This window comes from Somniosus microcephalus, chromosome 13 (assembly GCF_052327205.1).
Source record: "Somniosus microcephalus isolate GS21.2 chromosome 13, FLI_Smic_1.0, whole genome shotgun sequence".
Taxonomy (NCBI): domain Eukaryota; kingdom Metazoa; phylum Chordata; class Chondrichthyes; order Squaliformes; family Somniosidae; genus Somniosus; species Somniosus microcephalus.
The window spans coordinates 4,750,174-4,776,265 of NC_140999.1; the positions used below are offsets into that span (position 1 = coordinate 4,750,174).

Here is a 26,092-nt window from a genome sequence, read left to right on the forward strand (position 1 = left end):
GGTCTGGAGGAGGTTACAGAGATCTCGGTGTGTTGTAGGGCTGGAGGAGGTTACAGAGATCTCGGAGGGTTGTTGGGCTGGAGGAGGTTACAAAGATCTCGGAGGGTTGTAGGGCTGGAGGAGGTTACAGAGATCTCGGAGGGTTGTAGGGCTGGAGGAGGGTGGAGATCTCGGCGGGTTGTAGGGCTGGAGGAGGTTACAGAGATCTCGGAGGGTTGCAGGGGCTGGAGGAGGTTACAGAGATCTCGGAGGGTTGTAGGGCTGGAGGAGGTTACAGGGATCTCGGTGTGTTGTAGGGCTGGAGGAGGTTACAGAGATCTCGGAGTGTTGTAGGGCTGGAGGAGGTTACAGAGATCTCGGAGGGTTGTAGGGCTGGAGGAGGTTACAGAGATCTCAGAGGGTTGTAGGGCTGGAGGAGGTTACAGAGATCCCGGAGATTTGTAGGGCTGGAGGAGGTTACAGAGATCTTGGAGGGTTGTAGGGCTGGAGGAGGTTACAGAGATCTCGGAGGGTTGTAGGGCTGGAGGAGGTTACAGAGATCTCGGAGGGTTGTAGGGCTGGAGGAGGTTACAGAGATCTCAGAGGGTTGTAGGGCTGGAGGAGGTTACAGAGATCTCGGAGTGTTGTAGGGCTGGAGGAGGTTACAGAGATCTCGGAGGGTTGTAGGGCTGGAGGAGGTTACAGAGATCTCGGAGGGTTGTAGGGCTGGAGGAGGTTACAGAGATCTCGGAGGGTTGTAGGGCTGGAGGAGGTTACAGAGATCTCGGAGGGTTGTAGGGCTGGAGGAGGTTACAGAGATCTCGGAGGTTTGTAGGGCTGGAGGAAGTTAGGGAGGATCGATGATATTGTTGCGTTTCTACACATTAGGAAATAAAGTTGCAATATTTCCTTCCTTTCGTTTCATCCTGTGTTCCCGACCTCGATCTCTGCTCTCAGGGCTAACATCACCAATAACATCTCTTTGGAGATATTCCACGGTTTGAAAGATCCATTTTCCCATCACAAAGATGGGCTTGAGAACTTCAGAAAGAGGACCTTTTTTGGACACTTTTTTCTTTCTGCCTCTCCCCTCCCCTCGATGACAGCCAGTCTGGGCTGGAGACTGACACCCCTGTCCAACAGAGAGGGAGAGGAAACTAAGTGAGAGCATCAAATACTCTATGTAATATGAGGACCGCTTTCCACACAGTCAGTGCTTCAGCATAAACATCTCTGATCAACACACAAACGCTTCTCAACAGGAAGTGAGTTTATAGACTACAGTTGCTAGTGAGAATGTGCCCACAGGGGAAAACCGCCTTTAATTTTGCACCAAATTGAGAATCTCGCACAGAGGTCGCAGAATGGCAGGTGCTGGAATGGATAATTGTCACTATGCTGCAGTAGAGGACGCTCTTTCAGGATTTTAGCCAAGGTAGATTATTGGGGACAGTGTAGAGAGAGCTTTACTCTGTATCTAACCCATGCTGTACCTGCCCTGGGAGTGTTTGATGGGACAATGTAGAGGGAGCTTTACTCTGTATCTAACCCGTGCTGTACCTGCCCTGGGAGTGTTTGATGGGACAGTGTAGAGGGAGCTTTACTCTGTATCTAACCCATGCTGTACCTGGCCTGGGAGTGTTTGATGGGGACAGTGTAGAGGGAGCTTTACTCTGTATCTAACCCGTGCTGTCCCTGCCCTGGGAGTGTTTGATGGGGACAGTGTAGAGGGAGCTTTACTCTGTATCTAACCCCGTGCTGTACCTGCCCTGGGAGTGTTTGATGGGACAGTGTAGAGGGAGATTAACTTTGTATCTAACCCGTGCTGTACCTGCCCTGGGAGTGTTTGACGGGACAGTGTAGAGGGAGCTTTACTCTGTATCTAACCCGTGCTGTACCTACCCTGGGAGTGTTTGATGGGACAGTGTAGAGGGAGCTTTACTCTGTATCTAACCCATGCTGTACCTGCCCTGGGAGTGTTTGATGGGGACAGTGTAGAGGGAGCTTTACTCTGTATCTAACCCGTGCTGTACCTGCCCTGGGAGTGTTTGACGGGACAGTGTAGAGGGAGCTTTACTCTGTATCTAACCCGTGCTGTACCTGCCCTGGGAGTGTTTGATGGGGACAGTGTAGAGGGAGCTTTACTCTGTATTTAACCCGTGCTGTACTTGCCCTGGGAGTGTTTGATGGGGACAGTGTCGAGGGAGCTTTATTCTGTATCTAACCCGTGCTGTACCTGCCCTGGGAGTGTTTGATGGGGACACTGTAGAGGGAGCTTTACTCTGTATCTAACCCGTGCTGCACCTGGCCTGGGAGTGTTTGATGGGGACAGTGCAGAGGGAGCTTTACTCTGTATCTAACCCGTGCTGTCCCTGCCCTGGGAGTGTTTGATGGGGACAGTGTAGAGTGAGCTTTACTCTGTATCTAACCCGTGCTGTACCTGCCCTGGGAGTGTTTGATGGGGACAGTGTAGAGGGAGCTTTACTCTGTATCTAACCCCGTGCTGTACCTGCCCTGGGAGTGTTTGATGGGACAGTGTAGAGTGAGATTAACTCTGTATCTAACCCGTGCTGTACCTGCCCTGGGAGTGTTTGACGGGACAGTGTAGAGGGAGCTTTACTCTGTATCTAACCCGTGCTGTACCTGCCCTGGGAGTGTTTGATGGGACAGTGCAGAGGGAGCTTTACTCTGTATCTAACCCATGCTGTACCTGCCCTGGGAGTGTTTGATGGGGACAGTGTAGAGGGAGCTTTACTCTGTATCTAACCCGTGCTGTACCTGCCCTGGGAGTGTTTGACGGGACAGTGTAGAGGGAGCTTTACTCTGTATCTAACACGTGCTGTACCTGCCCTGGGAGTGTTTGACGGGACAATGTAGAGGGAGCTTTACTCTGTATCTAACCCGTGCTGTACCTGCCCTGGGAGTGTTTGATGGGACAGTGTAGAGTAAGCTTTACTCTGTATCTAACCCATGCTGTACCTGCCCTGGGAGTGTTTGATGGGGACAGGGTAGAGTGAGCTTTACTCTGTATCTAACCCGTGCTGTACCTGCCCTGGGAGTGTTTGATGGGACAGTGTAGAGGGAGCTTTACTCTGTATCTAACCCGTGCTATGCCTGCCCTGGGAGTGTTTGATGGGACAGTGTAGAGGGAGCTTTACTCTGTATCTAACCCGTGCTGTGCCTGCCCTGGGAGTGTTTGATGGAACAGTGTAGAGGGAGCTTTACTCTGTATCTAACCCGTGCTGTACCTGCCCTGGGAGTGTTTGATGGGACAGTGTAGAGGGAGCTTTACTCTGTATCTAGCGTGAGTGTGAGTGTGTGAGTCTGTGAGTGTGAGTGAGAGTGTCTGTGTCTGTGAGTGAGAGTGTCTGTGAGTGTGAGTGTGTGTGTGTGTTGTGGGCGGTTTAAACTAACTTGGCAGGGGGATGGGATGCACAGTGGAGCTATAGTAGGGGGTGATGCACAGCCAAATATAGAGGAAAGAACAAGTCAGCTGGATGGCAGAGCAAATATGTAATGGCACAAGGGAGCATGGCAAGGCTGGATGGCATTTATTTTAATGCAAGGGGTCTTGCGAGTAAGGCAGATGAATTGAAGGCATTGATGAACACATGGGAGTATGATATTGTTGCTGTCACAGAGACATGGTTGAGGGAGGGACAGGACTGGCAGCTCAATATTCCGGGGTATAGAATCTTCAGGTGAGACAGAGGGGGGTGTAAAAGAGGAGGGGATGTTGTAATATTAATCAAGGAGTCAATTACTGCTGTAAGGAGGGATGATATCTTAGCAGGTTCCTCTAATGAGGCCATATGGGTAGAACTTAAAAACAAAAAGGGGGCAAGCACTTTGCTGGGAGTGTGCTATCGGCCCCCAAACAGTCAGGGGGAGATAGAGGATCAGATATGTAGGCAAATCTCAGAGAAGTGTAGAAATAATAGGGTAATAATAGTAGGGGATTTCAACTTCCCCAATATTAACTGGGATAGTCAGAGTGTGAAAGGCTTAGAGGGTGCGGAATTCTTAAAGTGCATCCAGGAGAGCTTTTTGAGCCAGCATGTAGAAAGTCCTACAAGAGAGGGGGCGGTACTGGACCTAATTCTAGGGAATGTAGCCGGGCAAGTGGTAGAAGTGTCGGTAGGAGAGCATTTTGGTGACAGTGACCATAATTTGGTGAGATTTAAGGTAGTCATGGAAAAGGACAAAGATGGACCGGAAATAAAGGTTCTAAATTGGGGGAAGGCCGATTTTAATATGATAAGGCAGGATCTGGCCAAAGTGGACTGGGATCAGCTACTTGTAGGAAAATCCACATCAGAGCAGTGGGAGTCATTAAGAAAGGAAATATAGAGAGTATAATGCTAACATGTTCCCGTAAAGGTCAAGGGTGGGACCAACAAGCCCAGGGAACCCTGGATGTCAAGGGATATACAAAAATGGATTAGGGAAAAAAGGGAGGCTTTTGGCAGATCCAAAGGTCTAAAAGTGGAAGCCCTAGAGGAGTATAGAAAGTGCAGGGGGGGTACTTAAAAAAGAAATTAGGAGAGCGAAGAGGGGGCATGAAAAAACATTGGCGGGCAAAATAAAGGAAAATCCCAAGGTGTTTTATAAGTATATTAAGGGCAAGAGGATAACCAGGGAAAGAGTAGGGCCCATTAGGGACCAAAGTGGCAATCTGTGTGAAACATAGAAACATAGAGATAGGAACAGGAGTAGGCCATTCGGCCCTTCGAGCCTGCTCCGCCATTCAATGAGATCATGGCTGATCTTCGTCTGAGATCATAGCTGATCTTACCAGTTCAGTACCCCGTCCCCGCCTTTTCTCCGTAACCCTTAATCCCCTTAGCCTTCAGAAATATATCCAATTCTCTCTTGAAAATATTTATTGAATTAGCCTTCACAGCCCTCTGTGGCAGGGAATTCCACAGGCTCACCACTCTTTGAGTGAAGAAATTCTTCCTCATCTCTGTTTTAAATGATTTGCCCGCTATTTTTAGACTGTGGCCCCTGGTTCTGTGCTCCCCGGCCATTGGAAACATTCTCTCTGAATTCAGCCTGTCCAGGCCTGCCATAATTTTATATGTTTCGATGAGATCCCCTCTCAATCTTCTAAACTCCAGTGAGTACAAGCCCAAACTATTTAATCTCTCTTCGTAGGTCATTCCCGCCATTCCAGGTATCAGCCTGGTGAATCGCCGTTGCACTCTTTCCATGGCAAGAACATCCTTCCGCAGATGGGGCGACCAAAACTGTACACAATACTCCAGATGCGGTCTCACCAGCACCTTGTACAGCTGTAGTAAGGTATCCCTATTCCTATACTCGAACCCCCTTGATATGAAGGCCAACATACCATTTGCCTTCTTAATTGCCTGTTGCACCTGCATGCTCTCCTTCAGTGACTGGTGCACAAGAACACCCAGGTCCCTCTGCACTTCCCCATCTCCCAATCTATTGCCATTTAGATAATAATCTACCCTCCTGTTTTTACCCCCAAAGTGGATAACCTCGCATTTATCCACATTATAGTGCATCTGCCACGTATCCGCCCATTCCCCCAACCTGTCCAAATCGCACTGTAGCCTCCTGACATCCTCATCAGAGCCCACCCCTCCTCCTAGTTTAGTGTCGTCAGCGAATTTGGAAATATTGCATCCAATTCCCTGATCCAGATCATTTATATATATTGTGAACAGCTGGGGTCCCAGGACAGATCCTTGCGGCACCCCGCTGGTCACTGCCTGCCACTCCGAAAATGAGCCGTTTATTCCAACTCTCTGTTTTCTATCCGCCAGCCAGTTCTCTATCCACGTTAATACTTTGCCCCCAATCCCATGAGCCTTAATTTTGCATGATAATCTTTTGTGTGGAACCTTATCGAAGGCTTTCTGGAAGTCAAGGTACACCACATCCACTGGCTCTCCCCCATCTATTTTACCAGTTACTTCCTCAAAAAATTCCAGCAGATTAGTCAAACACGATTTACCCTTTGTAAATCCATGTTGACTCTGTCCGATCCTTTCCCCATTTGTCAAGTGCTCCGCTATTTTATCCTTAATAATGGACTCTAGCATTTTGCCCACAACCGATGTAAGGCTTACTGGTCTATAATTCCCTGCTTTCTCTCTACCCCCCTTTTTAAATATTGGGGTAACATTAGCTACCCTCCAATCCACGGGTACTGTTCCCGAGTCAATGGAGTTCCGGAAGATGATCCTTAGAGCATCTGCTATCTCCAGGGCCACCTCCTTAAGTACCCTAGGATGTAGTTTATCAGGCCCCGGGGATTTGTCGGCCTTCAGTCCCCTCAACTTACCCAACACCATATCCCTAGAGATACTAATTTCTGTCAGCTCCTCCCTCTCATTAGTCCCTATGTTTGCCGATATTCCTGGGAGGTTATTTGTGTCCTCCTTTGTGAATACAGAACCAAAGTATGAGTTTAATTGGTCTGCCATTTCCTTATTCTCCATTATATATTCTCCCGAATCGGACTGCAAGGGACCGACTTGGGATTTTACCAGTCTTTTCCTCCTGATATACCGATAAAAGCTTTTGCAGTCTGTCTTTATGTTTGCTGCAAGTTTACTTTCGTATTCTATTTTCCCCTTCCTGATTAATCCCTTTGTCCTCTTTTGCTGTATCCTGTACTGCCCCCAATCTTCCGGTCTGGTGCTTTTTTTTGCCAGTTGATATGCCCTTTTTTTTGATTTTATGCTGTTCCTAATTTCCCTCGTTATCCACGGTTGAGTCACCTTTTTAGGTTTATTTTTATGCCAAACCGGTATAAACATGTTCTGGAATTCTTCCATTCTATCTTTGAATGCTTGCCATTGTCTATCCACTGTCAATCCCCCCAGAAACACCACCCAATCAATCTTACCCAATTCCCGTCTCATACCCTCGTAATTCCCTTTATTTAAGTTCTGGACCTTAGTCTCTGATTCAATTTCCTCACTCTCCATCTCGACTGAGAGCTCGATCATATTATGATCGCTCTGACCCAAGGGGCCTCGTACAAGAAGATTGCTGATAAGTCCCTTCTCATTGCACAATACCCAGTCTAAAATGGCCTGATCTCGAGTCGGCTCCTCGACATATTGGTCCAGATAACCGTCCCGAAAACATTCCAGGAATTCCTCCTCCTCAGAATTTTTACTAATTTGGGTAGTCCAATCAATATGTAAATTAAAGTCACCCATGATGACAGCTGTGCTCTTATCGCACGCTTCTCTAATTTCCCTTTTTATGCCTTCCCTCACCTCCATATTACTATTTGGAGGCCTATATATCACACCCACTAACGTTTTCCTCCCCTTGCTATTTCCGGAGAGCCGGAAGATGTAGGTGAGGTTTTAAATTAATATTTTGCATCTGTGTTCACTATGGAGAAGGACAATGTAGGCATAGAAATCAGGCAGGGGGATTGTGATATACTTGAACAAATTAGTATTGAGAGGGAGGAGGTACTAACGGTTTTAGCGGGCTTAAAAGTGGATAAAACCCCAGGCCCAGACGAGGTGTATCCCAGGCTGCTGTGTGAGGCAAGGGAGGAGATTGCAGGGGCTCTGACACAAATTTTCAGAACCTCTCTGGCCACAGGGGAGGTGCCAGAGGACTGGAGAACAGCTAACGTAGTACCATTATTCAAGAAGGGTAGTAGGGATAAACCAGGAAATTACAGGCCAGTGAGCCTAACATCAGTGGTAGGGAAATTATTGGAAAAAGTTTTGAGGGACAGAATTAGTCTCCACTTGGAGAGGCAAGGATTAATCAAGGATAGTCAGCATGGCTTTGTCAGGGGGAGATCATGTCTAACCAATTTGATTGAATTTTCCGAGGGGGTGACTAGGTGTGTGAATGAGGGTAGTGCAGTTGATGTAGTCTACATGGACTTCAGTAAGGCTTTTGTCAAAGTCCCGCATGGGAGACTGGTCAAGAAGGTAAGAGCCCATGGGATCCAGGGCAATTTGGCACATTGGATCCAAAATTGGCTTAGTGGCAGGAGGCAGAGAGTGATGGTCGAAGGTTGTTTTTGTGACTGGGAGCCTGTGTCCAGTGGTGTACCGCAGGGATCGGTCCTGGGTCCCTTGCTGTTTGTAGTGTACCTTAATGATTTAGATATGAATCTAGGAGGTATGATCAGTAAGTTCGCAGATGACACGAAAATTGTGGAGTGGTAAATAGCGAGGAGGGAAGCCTCAGGCTGCAGGATGATATAGACAGGATGGTTAGATGGGCAGAACAGTGGCAAATGGAATTTAACCCTGAAAAGTGTGAGGTGATGCATTTTGGGAGGACTAACAAGGCAAGGGAATACACAATGAGTGGTAGGACCCTTGGAAGGACAGAGGATCAGAGGGTGCATGTACATAGATCCCTGAAGGCAGCAGGACAGGTAGATAAGGTGGTTAAAAAGGCATATGGGATACTTGCCTTCATTAGCCGAGGCATAGAATATAAGAGCAGGGAGGTTATGATGGAGCTGTACAAAACGCTGGTTAGGCCACAGCTGGAATACTGTGTGCAGTTCTGGTCGCCACACTATAGGAAGGATGTGATTGCACTGGAGAGGGTGCAGAGGAGATTTACCAGGATGTTACCTGGGCTGGAGTGCTTCAGCTATGAAGAGAGACTGGACAGGCTGGGGTTGTTTTCCTTAGAGCAGAGAAGGCTGAGGGGGGACCTGATTGAGGTGTACAAAATTATGAGGGGCATAGATAGGGTAGATAGAAAGGAACTTTTCCCCTTAGTAGAGGGGTCAATAACCAGGGGGCATAGTTTCAAGTTAAGGGGCAGGAGGTTTAGAGGGGATTTGAGGAAAAACTTTTTCACCCAGAGGGTGGTTGGAATCTGGAACTCACTGCCTGAAAGGGTGGTAGAGGCAGGAACCCTCACAACATTCAAGAAGCATTTGGATGAGCACTTGAAACGCCATAGCATACAAGGCTAGGGACCAAGTGCTGGAAAATGGGATTAGCATAGATAGGGCTTGATGGCCGGCGTGGACACGATAGGCCGAAGGGCCTCTTTCTGTGCTGTATAACTCTATGACTCTATGAGTATGTGAGTGTGTGTGTGAATGTGTGTGAGTGTGTGTGTGTGAGTGAGCGTGAGTGAGTGTGAGTGTGAGTGTGAGTGTGAGTGTGAGTGTGTGTGTGAGTGAGTGTGAGTGTGGGCGTACAGGGTTTGAGGTCTGGATTTGTCTTGTGTGATGCCCCCATGGTTGAAGTGCACAGTCTAGTTTCACGGATGAAGAATGGGCGGTGAAGTGAGGTTCTGTAGGGCAATTGGAGCCTGTGGAACCTGAACGCCAGCGAGAATGGGCACCTCCTCCTCAAGAGAGACCAACTAGGATACAATATCAATAAAGGGGCGATGTAGGAGGTAAATTGGATAATTTGGAGCTCGGTTTTATAAGAAAATAATAGCCTTTGAGACAGAAGGTTGTGGGTTCGAGTCCCGACCAATGTTCCCTGTAATTTATTTTTCTATTGAAAAGCTGGCAAGCCAACTGCACGGGGCCCCTGGAGCTCAGTGCGGCCGTGCAGTTTACAGGGAGCATTGGCCCCAACTCTAGAGACTTGAGCCCATAATCCAGGCCGACACTCCCAGTGCGGTCCTGAGGGAGCGCCGGACTGTCGGAGGTGCCGTCTCTCAGGTGAGACGTTAAACCGCTCGAGTTATTGAGTACCCAGATTCGCTGATACTTTGCAACTATCGGACCCTCAGAACCAGAGTGAAGACTGATTCCCGCTGTGTTTTGCCTCTCTTCCTCATCAGCTTTTGATTTTAGAGAGCAGAACAAAATATGCAACAAGATACGCGAGGGAATAGTGTTCAATGTATGAGAAAAGGAAAGGAATTTGGAGGGGAGTAGGTTTGTGCAAAGGACTGTTTAACTCTTTGATGCGCCTCAATAACTTCAAGGCTCAAAGTTAACTGGATAAAACTAGGCTTTTATTAGCAAAGAAAGATGCCTGTGTCTTCACCTAGCATTCTGCTGTTCTGCTGCAAGACAAGCCTGGACTTGTCTTAAGTAGGGCCAGGTATGGGCGGAGCCGACACACCCAAAGGGGAGAAAGGGGGCGGTGCACTATATACAATACAAGGTAAAAACACAGGAGCAGGCAATACGATATATGTAGTTAAATACAGTCTGATGAATGACATATTTCATCACACTCTTTCAAACTGGCCTCTTCGTGTGAAACAAAGCAAAATAAGCACATTGCAGAGCAAAGAGCATCTGTGGACAGAACAGACATGTTAACACTTCAGGCGCAGACCCTTCTGCGGAGGTGCCGTCTTTCGGATGAGACGTTAAACCGAGGCCCCGTCTGCTCTCTCAGGTGGATGTAAAAGATCCCGCGGCCATTATTTCGAAGAAGAGCCGGGGCGAGTTCTCCCCGGTGTCCTGGGGCCAATATTTCACTAAAATAAAAAACAGATTACCTGGTCATTATCTCATTGCTGTTTGTGGGAGCTTGCTGTGCACAAATTGGCTGCCGCGTTTCCTACATTACAACAGTGACCACACTTCAAAAAAAAGTACTTCATTGGCTGTAAAGAGCTTTGGGACGTCCTGAAAGGCGCTATAGAAATGCAAGTCTCCCCCTTTCTCGCAAAAGTTGATCAGTCTGTTCTCTCCACAGATGTTGGCATTTTTGTCTCAGATTTCAAGCGTTTGCACTATTTTACTTTTACTTTTGACCGAGTGTGTGAGTGTGAGTGTGTGAGTGAGTGAGTGTGAGTGTGTGTGTGTGTGAGAGTGTGTGAGTGTGAGTGAGTGTGAGTGAGTGAGTGTGAGTGTGAGTGTGTGTGTGTGTGAGAGTGTGTGAGTGTGTGAGAGTGTGAGTGAGTGAGTGTGTGAGAGTGTGAGAGTGTGAGTGAGTGTGTGTGAGTGTGTATGAGTGTGTGAGAGAGTGTGAGTGTGAGAGTGTGAGTGAGTGTGTGAGAGTGTGAGTGAGTGTGTGAGAGTGTGAGTGAGTGTGTGTGAGTGTGTGAGAGAGTGTGAGTGTGAGAGTGTGTGAGTGTGTGTGAGTGTGTGAGAGTGTGTGAGTGTGTGAGAGTGTGTGTGAGTGTGTGAGAGAGTGTGAGTGTGAGTGTGAGAGTGTGAGTGAGTGTGTGAGAGTGTGAGTGAGTGTGTGTGAGAGTGTGTGAGTGTGTGAGAGTGTGAGTGAGTGTGTGTGAGTGTGTGAGAGAGTGTGAGTGTGAGAGTGTGAGTGAGTGTGAGAGTGTGAGTGAGTGTGTGAGTGAGTGTGTGAGAGTGTGAGTGAGTGTGTGTGAGAGTGTGAGTGAGTGTGTGAGAGTGTGAGTGAGTGTGTGTGAGAGTGTGTGAGTGTGTGAGAGTGTGAGTGAGTGAGTGTGAGTGTGTGACAGAGTGTGAGTGTGAGAGTGTGATTAAGTGTGTGAGAGTGTGCGTGAGTGAGTGTGAGAGTGTGTGAGAGTGTGTGTGAGAGTGTGAGTGAGTGAGTGAGTGTGTGTGAGTGAGTGTGTGTGTGTGAGAGTGTGTGAGTGTGTGTGAGTGTGTGAGAGTGTGTGTGAGAGTGTGTGAGTGTGTGAGAGTGTGAGTGAGTGTGTGTGAGAGTGTGTGAGTGTGTGAGAGTGTGAGTGAGTGAGTGTGAGTGTGTGAGAGAGTGTGAGTGTGAGAGTGTGAGTGAGTGTGAGAGTGTGAGTGAGTGAGTGTGAGAGTGTGTGAGAGTGTGTGTGAGAGTGTGAGTGAGTGAGTGTGTGTGTGTGTGTGAGTGTGTGTGTGTGAGAGTGTGAGTGAGTGTGTGTGAGTGTGTGAGAGAGTGTGAGTGTGAGAGTGTGAGTGAGTTTGAGAGTGTGAGTGAGTGTGTGTGAGAATGTGAGTGAGTGTGTGAGAGTGTGAGTGAGTGTGTGTGAGAGTGTGTGAGTGTGTGAGAGTGTGAGTGAGTGAGTGTGAGTGTGTGAGAGAGTGTGAGTGAGAGTGTGAGTGAGTGTGTGTGAGAGTGTGTGAGTGTGTGAGAGTGTGAGTGAGTGAGTGTGAGTGTGTGAGAGAGTGTGAGTGTGAGAGTGTGATTAAGTGTGTGAGAGTGTGCGTGAGTGAGTGTGAGAGTGTGTGAGAGTGTGTGTGAGAGTGTGAGTGAGTGAGTGTGTGTGTGTGAGTGAGTGTGTGTGTGTGAGAGTGTGTGAGTGTGTGTGAGTGTGTGAGAGTGTGTGTGAGTGAGTGTGAGTGTGTGAGAGTGTGTGTGAGTGAGTGTGTGTGTGTGAGAGTGTGTGAGTGTGTGTGAGTGTGTGAGAGTGTGTGTGAGAGTGTGTGAGTGTGTGAGAGTGTGAGTGAGTGTGTGTGAGAGTGTGTGAGTGTGTGAGAGTGTGAGTGAGTGAGTGTGAGTGTGTGAGAGAGTGTGAGTGTGAGAGTGTGAGTGAGTGTGTGAGAGTGTGAGTGAGTGAGTGTGAGAGTGTGTGAGAGTGTGTGTGAGAGTGTGAGTGAGTGAGTGTGTGTGTGTGTGAGTGTGTGTGTGTGAGAGTGTGAGTGAGTGTGTGTGAGTGTGTGAGAGAGTGTGAGTGTGAGAATGTGAGTGAGTGTGTGAGAGTGTGAGTGAGTGTGTGAGTGTGTGAGAGTGTGAGTGAGTGTGTGTGAGTGTGTGAGAGTGTGTGAGTGTGTGAGAGTGAGTGTGAGTGAGTGTGTGTGAGTGTGTGAGAGAGTGTGAGTGTGAGTGTGAGAGTGTGAGAGTGTGAGAGAGTGTGTGAGAGTGTGAGTGAGTGTGTGAGTGTGTGAGAGTGTGAGTGAGTGAGTGTGAGAGTGTGTGAGAGTGTGTGTGAGAGTGTGAGTGAGTGAGTGTGTGTGTGTGAGTGAGTGTGTGTGTGTGAGAGTGTGTGAGTGTGTGTGAGTGTGTGAGAGTGTGTGTGAGTGAGTGTGTGTGTGTGAGAGTGTGTGAGTGTGTGTGAGTGTGTGAGAGTGTGTGTGAGAGTGTGTGAGTGTGTGAGAGTGTGAGTGAGTGTGTGTGAGAGTGTGAGTGTGTGAGAGTGTGAGTGAGTGAGTGTGAGTGTGTGAGAGAGTGTGAGTGTGAGAGTGTGAGTGAGTGAGTGTGAGAGTGTGTGAGAGTGTGTGTGAGAGTGTGAGTGAGTGAGTGTGTGTGTGTGTGAGTGTGTGTGTGAGAGAGTGTGAGTGAGTGTGTGTGAGTGTGTGAGAGAGTGTGAGTGTGAGAATGTGAGTGAGTGTGTGAGAGTGTGAGTGAGTGTGTGAGTGTGTGAGAGTGTGAGTGAGTGTGTGTGAGTGTGTGAGAGAGTGTGAGTGTGAGAGTGTGAGTGAGTGTGAGTGAGTGTGTGTGAGTGTGTGAGAGTGTGTGAGTGTGTGAGAGTGAGTGTGAGTGAGTGTGTGTGAGTGTGTGAGAGAGTGTGAGTGTGAGTGTGAGAGTGTGAGAGTGTGAGAGAGTGTGTGAGAGTGTGAGTGAGTGTGTGAGTGTGTGAGAGTGTGAGTGAGTGTGTGAGAGTGAGTGAGTGTGTGAGTGTGTGAGAGTGTGAGTGAGTGTGTGTGAGTGTGTGAGAGAGTGAGAGTGTGAGTGAGTGTGTGAGTGTGAGTGAGTGTGTGTGAGTGTGTGAGAGAGTGTGAGTGTGAGAGTGTGAGTGAGTGTGTGAGAGTGTGAGTGAGTGTGTGTGAGAGTGTGAGTGAGTGTGTGAGAGTGTGAGTGAGTGTGAGTGAGTGTGTGTGAGAGTGTGTGAGTGTGTGAGAGTGTGAGTGAGTGAGTGTGAGTGTGTGAGAGAGTGTGAGTGTGAGTGTGTGAGAGAGTGTGAGTGTGAGAGTGTGAGTGAGTGTGTGAGAGTGTGAGTGAGTGAGTGTGAGAGTGTGTGAGAGTGTGTGTGAGAGTGTGAGTGTGTGTGTGTGAGTGAGTGTGTGTGTGTGAGAGTGTGTGAGTGAGTGAGAGTGTGTGTGTGAGAGTGTGTGAGTGTGTGAGAGTGTGAGTGAGTGTGTGTGAGAGTGTGTGAGTGTGTGAGAGTGTGAGTGAGTGAGTGAGAGTGTGTGAGAGAGTGTGAGTGTGAGAGTGTGAGTGAGTGTGTGAGAGTGTGTGTGTGAGAGTGTGTGTGTGAGAGTGTGTGAGTGTGTGAGTGTGTGAGAGTGTGAGTGAGTGAGTGTGAGTGTGTGAGAGAGTGTGAGTGTGTGTGTGAGTGTGAGTGTGTGTGAGTGTGTGAGAGTGTGTGAGAGTGTGAGTGAGTGAGTGTGAGTGTGTGAGAGAGTGTGAGTGTGAGTGTGAGTGAGTGTGTGAGAGTGTGAGTGAGTGAGTGTGAGAGTGTGTGAGAGTGTGTGAGAGTGTGAGTGAGTGTGTGTGTGTGAGTGAGTGTGTGTGTGTGAGAGTGTGTGAGTGTGTGTGAGTGTGTGAGAGTGTGTGTGTGAGAGTGTGTGAGTGTGTGAGAGTGAGTGAGTGTGAGTGTGTGAGAGAGTGTGAGTGTGAGAGTGTGAGAGTGTGAGAGTGTGTGAGAGTGTGTGAGAGTGTGAGTGAGTGTGTGTGTGTGAGTGAGTGTGTGTGTGTGAGAGTGTGTGAGTGTGTGTGAGTGTGTGAGAGTGTGTGTGTGAGAGTGTGTGAGTGTGTGAGAGTGTGAGTGAGTGTGAGTGTGTGAGAGAGTGTGAGTGTGAGAGTGTGAGAGTGTGAGTGAGTGTGTGAGAGTGTGTGTGTGAGAGTGTGTGAGTGTGTGAGTGTGTGAGAGTGTGAGTGAGTGAGTGTGAGTGTGTGAGAGAGTGTGAGTGTGAGTGTGTGTGTGAGTGTGTGAGTGTGTGTGAGTGTGTGAGAGTGTGAGTGTGAGTGTGTGTGTGTGAGTGTGAGAGTGTGTGAGTGTGTGAGTGTGTGAGTGTGTGAGTATGTGAGTGTGAGAGTGTGTGAGAGAGTGTGTGAGTGTGCGAGAGTGTGTGAGTGTGTGAGTGTGAGAGTGTGAGCCCCAGAGTGGCCCGCACTCCCCCCAACATTGACAACTTACCAGGAGAAAATCTGCCTGGTCAGGAGGTGAACGAGCCACACAGTTCAAACCAGACACTAACCCCGGGGAACCACAGCCACACGATACAACTGACAAACCCCAGCATAACTACCAGGGAGGAAGCCACACATAGTCCCCCTACCATTCCCAGCTCACCAAGAGAAGAGCAGCATAGCCAGGAAGTGAGTGAGCCCTCCAGGGCCGACCAGCCTAGCCAGGAAGTGAGTGAGCCTTCCAGGGCCAACCAGACACATATCCCGGGATCACACAGCCAGATACAACCAAAAGATAAATTTAATCAATTAGAGATAGAGATGGTTAAACTTAGAGAGGACTTCCTCAAAATGAATGACGATCAAAATCAGGAGAGGGAGAGACACAAGAGAGAGCTGAAGCTACTTGAGAACCAGGTGAATCTACTTAGGAATCAGGTGAAAGAGCTGCAGGAAAAAGAAGAGAGCCATAGAGGAGAGATAACACCATTAGACCAGCAACCAGAGGCTAGAGATAAGACAAGACAGAGCCGGACGGAACGGCTGCACTCCCACACGGAACAAAAGCAACAGACACACAATACAAGGGGTGCCACACAGACCGACCAGCATACTGATTCGCAATCTTCCCCCACCACCGTGGAACCACAAGCGGGCCGCTCACAAGAGGTACGCACACACCAGACACCCTAGCCCAGCACACACACTATGAGTCCAAGCGAAAGCCACCAGACAGTAAACACAAACAAGGCTGACGTCGTAATACTCATAGACTCAAATGGGAAATTTCTATGGGAGAAAAAGCTATTCCCTAGAAGTAAAGTAGAAAAGATCTGGTGCCCAACAACAAACAGAGCCATGGGATGGCTGACCAAAGCCAGATTAGGCTCCCCCCAACACATAATAATACACACGGGCACAAATGACCTAAAGACCCAACAGAAAGAAGTAGCAACATCGCTCAGAGCAATGATTAGGAAAGCAAGCAGTACATTTCCAAATACTAGAATCACTGTTTCCACAATATTGCCGAGAACAGACTTCAACAACAACACAATTCATGAGATAAATGCCAGCATAGCAAGAGACTGCGAATCAAACCACAACGTACACCTGGCCCAACACCCCACCCTCGATGAGGAATGTCTTTACGACCACGTCCACATCCAAAGGCAAAGAATATCGATCTTTGCTAAAGCCCTGAAGGGCGTCGCTTTTAACCGGGTCCATACCCAGACTCCAAGAGGACCCCCCCCCGACCACCAGAGATCAGCGGGGTACATATCAGGAACACTACAAGGACCACCAACACACCAACCGAGACCAGAGAGGATCCCCATGCAAAACAACAATATCAGACCTGCACCACTCCTGTCCCACAGGGGAATAGGACTGCTCCCAGCCAGACAGAGGGAGAGATGCACAGGACGTACGCAATACCTCAGACAGAAACAATCCATTAAGAGACAATAAGCAGATGTGCAGCAGCATCTACTTCCGCCTTATGGATCAAGGACTAATTAATAGAAAGAACTGTAACCAAATTGTATTAACTTTTGTAGACAACTGATGTGATCTTTTTTTCCCCACACTTAGACACGACAAACACGTACCACTCTTTAACCTATCATAGTAAAAGATCAAACTTAACATGAAATCCTTATATATTTCGACCTGGAATATCCAAGGTCTACGCTCTTCACTGCGAGAAGTGAAAAGTAGGACCCCAGAGTTCATAGATGAAACTAAAGACCTAGATATTATAATTTTACAGGAAACTTGGTATAAAGGAAAAGGACACACTGGCTGTCCCCAAGGGTACACTGAGCTGGTGGTCCCCTCCAATAAATTACCAAGTGTAACCCAAGGCAGAGACTCCGGAGGCATACTGATCTGGTTTAAAACAGAACTTAAGAATTACATCAAATTTATAAAAAAGGGCGAAAACCATATGTGGCTCAAACTTGAGAGGGAGATTATCTCAAACACCCAAGATGTTTACATTTGCGCACTTTATATCCCTCCAATCGATTCCCCGTACTTTAAAGAGGACACCTTCTCCAACATGGAGGGGGAAATTATCCAATACCAGGCCCAGGGGAACGTGTTGATCTGTGGGGACCTCAATTCAAGAACGGGCGAAGAACCAGACTTCACCAATAATCAGGGAAACAATTACGTTTTCGGGAATAACCACTTTGACATCCCTTCCCTTCCATACAGGCATAACTGCGACAAGCAGTCAAATACCAACGGAAAACAGCTACTACAGCTCTGTCGAAACCTGGGTCTGTACATTGTCAATGGTAGGTTCATAGGAGACCTCCTAGGAAGATCGACCTATTGCTCACCTCTTGGCTGCAGCACAGTAGACTATATGATTACAGACTTAGACCCATCCTCTTTCAGAGCATTCACAGTCAAACCACAAACAACACTGTCAGATCACAGTCAAATTACTATGTTCCTCAAAAAGACAGAAACAAACAACATAGAAACACAACCCAGTAAACTGTACAACACCAAAAAATCGTACAGATGGGCCAAAAACGACACGGAAAAATACCAGAAAACAATTAGCAATGCATCAACTCAAGCTCTCTTAGACACCTTTCTGGATAACATATACACTCACAATAAAGAAGGCGTAAACCGGGCAGTTAGTAAACTAAACAATATTTTTGATAATTTGGCAACAAATGCAAACTTGAAAGCTCGCAAGAACAAACCCAAAACAAAAAACTATGAAAAATGGTTTGACCGAGATTGCCATAACATGAGGAAAAAACTTAGAAAAATATCAAACCAAAAACACAGACATCCAGAAAACGAGGAACTACGCCTTACTTATTGTCAGACACTAACACAATACAGAAACACACTCAGAACCAAAAAAGAGCAATATATTAAGAATACACTCAGCTCCATGGAGGAATCCATTGATTCCAATTGTTTCTGGGAAAACTTGAAAACACTACACAAAAAACAACACGACGATTTGGCCATTCAAAATGGGGACACATGGGTAAACCACTTTGAAAAATTATACCAGAAAAACACACTAAGACCAGAGCAACACCAAATATGCAAAAAACTGGAAAAGCTAGAAATGGCCATAAAAGATAACCAAAACCCGCTGGACGCCATAATAACAGAAAAAGAACTTCTTGAAAAACTCAAGGACCTGCGACCAGGAAAAGCCTGCGGGACAGACGGCATACTAAACGAGATGATTAAACACACAGACAACAAAATGAAACTGGCTATCCTAAAACTCTTCAACTTGGTTCTGAGTGTCGGTTATTTCCCTGATATCTGGAACAAAGGACTCATAACGCCCATATACAAAAGTGGGGACAAAATCGACCCAAACAACTATCGAGGCATCTGTGTAAACAGTAACCTGGGGAAGGTATTCTGTAGCATCATAAACAAAAGACTTATAAACTTCCTTGAGGAGCACAATGTCTTGAGTAAAAGCCAAATTGGATTCCTGCCAAACTATAGAACATCCGATCATATCTTCACCCTACAGACCCTAATTGACAAACACGTTCACCATAACAAAAGCAAAATCTACGCATGCTTTGTAGATTTCCAGAAGGCTTTCGACTCCATCTGGCATGACGGTTTATTCCTGAAACTTATCGAAAGTGGGGTAGGAGGGAAAACATATGATGTAATTAAATCAATGTATACAAACAACAAATGTGCAGTTAAAATTGGAGGCAAACAAACAAAATACTTCCCACAGGGGCGGGGGGTGACGCAGGGCTCACCAATCTCACCGACACTCTTTAATATTTACATAAATGGATTGGCAAAACTACTTGAACAATCTACAGCACCCGGCCTCACCCTATATGAATCCAAGGTTAAATTCCTCCTCTATGCAGACGACCTGGTTCTGCTGTCACCAACTAAAGAGGGTCTACAGCAGAACCTGGACCTGCTGGAGTTGTACTGCCAGACTTGGGCCCTGACAATAAATCCCCAAAAAACCAAAGTCCTTGTGTTCCAGCAAAGATCCAAACATCAGGGACCCAAAATAAATTTCACAGTAGGAACAACCAAAATTGAACAAACCACTAACTACACATACTTGGGCTTAAAAATCAGTTCTACGGGAAACTTCAAACTGGCTGTGAATGAACTGAAAGAGAAAGCAAGAAGGGCTTTCTATGCCATCAAAAAATCAATCCAAATAGAAATCCCAATTAGCATTTGGCTCAAAATTTTCAAATCAGTAATTGAACTAATTGCACTCTATGGCAGTGAGGTATGGGGACCACTAACTCAACAAGAATTTGCAAAATGGGACAAACACCCAATTGAGATCCTACATGCGGAATTCTGTAAAAGTATCCTCCGGACTCAAAGGAAAACAGTAAACAATGCATGCAGGGCGGAACTAGGCCAATATCCATTAATAATCACTATCCAAAAAAGAGCCACCAAATTTTGGAATCACCTACAAATGAGCAATCCCCAATGCTATCACTACGACGCCCTGAAATGCCAAGAGCTGACCATAAAGAAGAATACCCTCAGTCAACTAGTCCTGGGACTCAGTGAAGTAACTACTAACAATACTAACAATAACCAGCCCCAGGACAGTGACAGGGTAACACAAAGAATTCGACCCAACACAATCGTCGCTAAGCAAAAGGAAAAATATCTGACATATTGGGCAGAAACAACAAAAACCCAAAGCAAACTCAATTGCTACTTGGCCCTAAACAGACAATACAACATAGCTGATTACCTGACCATGGTAAAGGATAACAAACTGAGAAGAACCTTGACAAGGTACAGACTTAGCGAACATAGCCTAGCGATCGAAAAAGGCAGACACAGGCAGACCAGGCTGCCAAGAGAGGACAGGATATGCTCTCACTGCAGTCAGGGAGTGGTGGAGACAGAGATGCACTTCCTCACAGCTTGTGGAAAATATCAGGGCATCAGGGAGAATTTCTACCAAAAATTCTCACAAATATGCCCTGATTTCAGAAATCTGAATGACAACCAAAAACTCCCATTCCTACTGGGAGAGGAGAGAAGCTGTATAACACTGGCGGCACACTATGTTACAGCTTGCCATGAACAGAGGGACAACCAGTAAACTAAGAAAAGAATATATATAAACAATGCGAATGTATATTTATACACTCAGGGATATACCTGTTTATACACTGTATGAATAGAACTGCGTTTATGTGCTAAACCATAAATGTATTTTGATGCTTTGGCAACATAAGATGTAACTTATCATGCCAATAAAGCGATTTGAATTGTGAATTGTGAATTGTGTGAGAGTGTGTGAGTGTGTGTGAGTGTGTGTGTGTGTAAAGCGCTTCACAGGAGGGATTCATTATCAAACAAAATTTGACACCGAGCCACGTAAGGAGAAATTAGGGCCGATGACCAAAAGCTGGGTCAAAGAGTTTATAACGAGCCTATTAAAGTGATTGCGGGTGGGGGGAAGAGGTAGAGAGACAGAGAGGTTTAGGGAGGGAATTCCAGAGCTCGGGGCCCAGGCAGCTGAAGGCACGGCCGTCAATGGTGGAGCGATGAAAATTGGGGATGCTCCAGAGGCCAGAATTGGAGGAGCGCAGAGATCACGGAGGACTGTAGGGCTGCAGGAGGTTACAGAGATAGGGAGGGGGACGAGGCCATGGAGGGATTTGAAAACAAGGGTGAGAATTTTAAAATCGAGGTGTTGCTTAACCAGGAGCCAATGTAGGTCAGCGAGGACAGGGGGTGAGAGGTGAATGAGACTTGGTGCGAGTTAGGACACGGGGCAGCCGAGTTTTGGATGAGCTGAAGTTTATGGAGGGTGGGAGGAGTGAGGCCGGCCCGGAGAGCGCTGGAATAGTCGAGACTAGAGGTAAGAATTCTGGGTACGGGAGACTTGGCATTCCCAGCTGTTGTTGCTGCTGTTCCATTTTGCAGATGGGGGAGGGGGAGATTGGGCAGGATCAAGAGTGCGTTCTGACACGTGCTGCCAATGAGAATTGAAGATTTGAACCACTAACCTATCAATAACATGCCATCAGGAGTAAGTTGGGCACAGGAATTGCTGGTCAAAAAAACGACCAAGGTCCATTTAATTCGCCATCTACCATGCTGGGCGTCACACGATACAACGATAATGGAGTTGTTGACCAATCACAGCGATCAATCTCGATCAGTGAGTCTACAAGAGACCCAGACACGAGGCGAGGAAAACCCCCAGTGGGGGAGAGCTTTGGGAACCAGAGGTCCACAGTCCCCTGTTCCTCCCGAGCTCGCTGCACTCACCACACGTCACCTCTCAAATTACTCACATACTGTGTCCCAAAATGTTATTTTCTAATTTGAATTTGAATGAATCAATATTATCTGTTTCCAGCGCCTCCCTAGAGAATCTGTTCCACAGACTGACCGCTTGCTCACCAAAATATTGTTTCCACGCATTAGTTTTGAATTTACACCCCTTCAAACGCCGGCCGCGACTTTTTAAAATCCAACTTTTAGCGTCTAGTTTACATTTTAGAAATGTCGTTACGTCCCTCTCGAAGACCTGACTATCCAGTTGAAAGCTCTGTTTATTATGGCTGTGCTTCTAGACGCGCCAGAGAGTATGGTATCTCCCTTCACCATCTTTGTTGTTTGACCAGCCTTTACATTCTTGAAATGACTCCTCGATGTCCAGCTGTACCATCTAACTCCTTTCCTCGTGAGACATTGAGTTGCATTGAATGTACAGCACAGAAACAGGCCCAACTGGTCTGTGCTCCACGAGCCTCCTCCCACCCCTCTTCATCTCACTCTAATCAGCATAGAGGAACACAGGAGCAGGAGGAGGCCATTCAGCCCCTCGAACCTGTTCCGCCATTCAACTCGATCATGGCTGATCTGTCTCTTAACTCCGATTTGGTTCCGTAACCCTTAATACTCTTGCTTAACAAAAATCTATCAGTCTCAGTTTTGACATTTTCAATTGACCTCAACAGCTTTTTGGGGGAGAGAGTTCCAGATTTCCACCACCCTTTGTGTGAAGAAGTGCTTCCTGACATCACCCCTGAATGGCCTGGCTCTAATTTTAAGGTTCTGCCCCCTTGTTCTGGACTCCCCCCACCAGAGGAAATAGTTTCTCTCTCTCGACCCCATCAACTCCTTTAATCATCTTAAACACCTCGATTAGATCACCCCTTAATCTTCTACATTCAATATCCTTCTATACCTTTCTCCCTCCCCAGAGAGAGCCAACATGGATTTGGAAAGGGTAGGTCGTGTCTAACAAAGCTAATTTAATTTTTTGAGGAAGTAACTAAAGTAGTCGACAGGGGAATGTCTATGGATGTAGTTTATATGGACTTCCAGAAGGCATTCGATAAGGTTCCCCATAGAGACTGTTAGCTAAAATTAAAGCTCATGGAATTGAAGGCAAATTATTGACCTGGTTAGGAGATTGGTTAGACGGTAGAAGACAGAGAGTAGGGATAATGGGTATGTACTCGAATTGGTAGGAAGTGACTAGCGATGTCCCGAAAGGATCTGTGCTGGGGCCTCAACTATTCACTATTTATTAATGTCTTGGATAACACAATAGAGAGCCATATATCCAAGTTTGCCGATGACACAAGATTGGTGGCACAGTAAGTAGTGCAGACGGAAGCATAAAATTACAAAGAGCCATTGAGAGGTTCAGTGATGGGCAAAACTGTGGCAGATGGATTTCAAGCAGGTAAATCTGAGGTCATCCCTTTTGGACCAAAAAATGGATCGATCCGAGTATTATTTAAATGGTGAAAAGCTGGGAACAGTGGCGGTCCAAAGAGATTGAGGGGTCCGTGTACACAGATCACTGAAATGTAGTTTTCAGGTACAAAAAAATAATCAGAAAGACTAATGGAATGTTGGTCTTTATAACGAGAGGGCTGGAATATAAAGGGGAGGAGGTTTTGCTACAGCTGTACAAAGCCCTGGTTAGACCACATCTGGAGCACGGTGTACAGTTCTGGGCACCACACCTTAGAGAGGATACACTGGCCTTGGAAGGAGCACAGCGCAGATTCACCAGACTGTTACCGGGGCTCCAAGGGCTAGATTATGAGCAGAGATTACATAAACTAGGCTTGTATTCCCGGGAATATCGAAGGTTGAGGGGTGACATGATTGAGGTTTTTAGGATTTTGAAAGGAATTGATTGGGTAGATAGAGAGAAACTTTTTCTGCTGGTGAGGGAGTCTAGGACAAGGGGGACATCGCCTTAAAATCAGAGCCAGGTCATTCAGGAGAGAAGTTAGGAAACAGCTCTTCACATAAAGGGCGGTCGAAGTGTGGAACTCTCTGCCACAAAAAGCAGTAGATGCTGGGGCTTAATTAATCATTTTAAATCATTGCTCGATAGATTTTTGCTAGACTAGGGTATAAAAGGATATGGAGCCAAGGCAGGTGGACGGAGTTAAGATACAGATCAGCCATGACCTCATTGAATGGCGGAACAGGCTCGACGGGTTGAACGGCTTTCCTCCTGTTCATATCTTCCTCATGTGCTTATCTAGCTTCTCCTTAAATGTATCTGAATACAAAAGGTTCCGACGGTCTCGGATGTTGGCAGTCAGTCGCTGGCCGTGCTAATCAAGCTCGTAAACAAGCATAATAATCCTGTCTCGCTGAGGAAATGTTTTCACGGAATCTCTACCGCTGCCCAACCTATGGGGAATTACCCTGTCCTGCCTGAGCTCTCTCAGTAACTGCTCCGCTGTGGAATCCTCCGGCTCACATTTGCTTTGTGCAAGTTTAATAATATTCTTGTCTTCTTTGATTGGGGCTAATTCCGATTCAAAACCTTTCAGGACTATAGTTCTCGAGTGATTGGGTGGTGAGTTTTTTTTTAAACATATACAGGGGGAAAAATTTGGTTGCTTTGCTCCTCCCATTAGCGCCCTAATGGTGGTCGCAAAGCAACTAGCGCCCGGGCGCAGCGATGTTTGCGCCGCTCGCGAAATTGACCAGACATATTGCGGCGGCGCTAAACACCCGCCACGATCTCCTGCGCCCGCAGATCGTGACGCCAGTCGAGCGTGCAACGCCCCGGACCGGATATTGAGTGGCGCCCCCTGCCTTACCGCCTGCCGCTAACAACGACAGGTTGAGGGGAGCGTTTTGCAGTCAGGAAGGGACTGGGGGAGCGCTATTTAAAGGCGACCGCTTCCTGCCTTTTTTTTGTCGGCGACATTTTTGCACCACGCATTCTGAGAGAGAGAGACTTCTGGAGAGATTCATCGCTGTGTGAAGGAGTTTTGGGGACTGAGCAGCACTTTGCAGGTTCATTTTGATTTGACCTTCCTTGTATCGATTTAGAAGAGACTGTGGGGGCTGCACTCTGAGCTCTTTCTCTGGGCCTCTCCATTGTTCTTTCCAGCAGAATTGATGTACAGGTCGCTCCAGGCCGAGATTCAAGGCTGCAATGAGCAGGGTGTGGATGGAGAGCAAGATCGACCCTCCCCTTTAAGAACTGGCCGGTGCCAGTGTGCCTGTGTTCCGTTGCTGACTGACATCACATGAGCTTCGCCAGCGCTCTGAGGTAGCGCCTCGCTCCTCGGCGTTAGCACCTTAAGAGAGGTGTGTAGCGCCTGATTTAGCGCTCCAATCACCTCCAGGGACGATAGAAGCCAAGTTTGCAGTTGGAGGCGATAATTAGCGCCAGGCGCTAAACATTGTGCCCGGCCGATAATCGCGCCCCAAACGGGGCGATACTGAATTTCTCCCCCCAAATATTTTAATTTTTTTTTAAAAAGCTGAGCTATGTTTCTACAGCACTGTATCCGATCTCTCAGGAATGTCTCAATGTTCTTCACACAATAAGTTATTTTGACATCCAATGCCCTTTTGCGCACAGCAAGATCCCCCAATCAGCAGTGGGACTAATGGCGAGGTAAATCCGTTCACCCATCACCCCTGTGCTCGTCTCGATTTTAAAATTCTCATCCTTGTTTTCAATCCCTCCATGGCCTCGCCCCTCCCTATCTCTGTAACCTCCTCCAGCCCCACAACCCCCCGAGATCTCTGCACTCCTCCAATTCTGGCCTCTTGCGCATCCCTGATTTCCATCGCTCCACCATTGGTGGCCGTGCCTGGAGCCTAAGCTCTGGAATTCCCTCCCTAAACTTGTCCACCTCTGAGCGCAGCTTGAGCCGTGCATGCTGTGGTCAGTTTACTGGGGAGCCGGCAACCAAAGGAGCCGTCTTTAAAGGGACCGCTGGAGGCAACCATCCAAGAGGGATGTGCTTACCTGAATTTGGAGCCACTCCTGGCTCCACAGATTTTAGGTTTCCCGCTCTGGAGACATGAGCCCATAATCCCAGGCTGAGACTCCCAATGCAATACTGAGGGAGCGCCGCACTGTCGGAGGAGCAGTACTGAGGGAGCGCCGCACTGTCGGAGGGGCAGCACTGAGGGAGCGCGGCACTGTCGGAGGGGCAGTACTGAGGGAGCGCCGCACTGTCGGAGGAGCAGTACTGAGGGAGCGCTGCACTGTCGGAGGGGCAGTACTGAGGGAGCGCGGCACTGTCGGAGGGGCAGTACTGAGGGAGCGCCGCACTGTCAGAGGGGCAATACAGAGGGAACGCTGCAGTGTCAGAGGGGCAGTACTGAGGGAGCGCCGCACTGTCAGGGGGGCAGTACTGAGGGAGCGCTGCACTATCGGAGGGGCAGTACTGAGGGAGCACCGCACTGTCAGAGGGGCAGTACTGAGGGAGCGCTGCACTGTCGGAGGGGCAGTACTGAGGGAGCGCTGCACTGTCGGAGGGGCAGTACTGAGGGAGCGCTGCACTGTCGGATGTGCCGTCTGTCTGTGGGAGCTTGCTGTGCACAAATTGGCTGCGGCGTTTCCTACATTATGACAGTGATTACACTCCAAAAAAAGTACTTGATTGGCTGTCAAGCGCTTCGGGATGTCCTGAGGATGTGAAAATCGCTGCAGAAATGCAAGACTTTGTTGTTCTTTTTTTCTTTTTCCTGGCTCCGCATTAAAACTTGCGCTCAACCAATCCCCCCCCATTCCCAATCGCCTCAGCGCCAGTCTCGCCCCCTCTCCCCTCCCATACACCCCGGCGAGCTGCCTCTGGAGCGGGGACGGGACTCCGCAGCTCTCCTGCAGCGCCGTGCTGAGACCGGCCGGTCAGACCCCCCCC

The 26,092-nt window shown here is 47.8% G+C and overlaps 1 protein-coding gene across 3 annotated transcripts in view; it reads left to right on the forward strand.

Moving 5' to 3' along the window:
* Positions 1 to 26,092, forward strand: part of LOC147107996 (3',5'-cyclic-AMP phosphodiesterase 4C-like) — a 373,788-nt gene that overhangs the window by 12,704 nt on the left and 334,992 nt on the right. The window contains exon 1 of one of the 3 annotated variants that reach the window (XM_086004382.1): positions 5,181 to 5,283. The exons of the other annotated variants lie outside the window; for them this stretch is intronic. The gene's annotated coding sequence lies outside the window, so the exon portion shown is untranslated. Of the gene's footprint in view, positions 1 to 5,180; positions 5,284 to 26,092 lie in introns of those variants that run through there. 3 annotated transcript variants of the gene reach the window in all.